This window comes from Ailuropoda melanoleuca, unplaced genomic scaffold, assembly GCF_002007445.2.
Source record: "Ailuropoda melanoleuca isolate Jingjing unplaced genomic scaffold, ASM200744v2 unplaced-scaffold9200, whole genome shotgun sequence".
NCBI classification, from domain to species: domain Eukaryota; kingdom Metazoa; phylum Chordata; class Mammalia; order Carnivora; family Ursidae; genus Ailuropoda; species Ailuropoda melanoleuca.
Window position 1 is genome coordinate 17,043 of NW_023254660.1, and position 929 is coordinate 17,971.

Genomic DNA, 929 nt, shown 5'->3' on the forward strand with positions numbered 1-929 from the left:
CGGAGGTCTCCTGGGGCTCACAGAGGTGGGGGGGCAGAGGTCTCCTTGCCTCAGTGCTCTTCCTTGCGAGTTGACAGCAGGTCTACCACCCAAGATTGGGCAGGTTGTGCACTGCACAAAAGTGCCTGCCTGGCTAGGGAATCAATGGGGACTGGAAGCCACCCAGAGGGGTGTCCTTTCCTAATTCACACAGGGTGTCTGGGAGACTGGGATGGCCTGGCTCTTCCCCAGGGCCATGTCCCCTGGGCCCCACAGGCCTAAGGCTCCCAAAACCAGTCTCCAGCCCTCACCCCAAACTCTGCACGTTGGGGAGCCCCTGGCCCACTCTGCCAAGGCCCTCAGAAATTAAAGCAAACTAGGATCGAAGCCCCACTTAGGCTCCAGGCAGTGAGGCCCCACCCGCAGGAGGCCAGAGAGCTGCATGGGCCTCGCCTGAGTGCCTGGGCCTCAGAGGCCCCTCGAGCCAGCTCCTACCCCTCCGAAAAGCTGCGGGGTCCTGCTGCCCCTGCCCGGTCCTTCTCGGCTTGAAGTTGGGGGTGATCGATGAGGACAGGCAGGTCCTGAGGGGTGGGGTCAGGGGAGACAGGGAAGGTGGGGCGGGGCCCGGGTGGGAGGAGAGGGCCAGGTGGGCAGTGAACAGCGGGGCTGAGCAGGGAGGGCGGCGGCTGGGGCCTCACTGTAGAGCTGCGCCACGGTGCTGAGCCCTCCCTCCAGCTCCTTGTAGATACAGACCACGGGGAAGGAGCTGGAGTCCGTGTCCACGACGCGCACGTCCAGGTAGCCCAGGGCTGCAGAGGAGGGGGCCAGCCATGGAGAAGGGCGCAGGGCCCAGGCATGACCCCAGCCACACCTGCCTCGGCGTCAGGGCTCAAGGGAAGGGCAGGAGGTGGAGGGAAGGAGGGGGGGCAGGAGATGGTGATGGGGGTGGT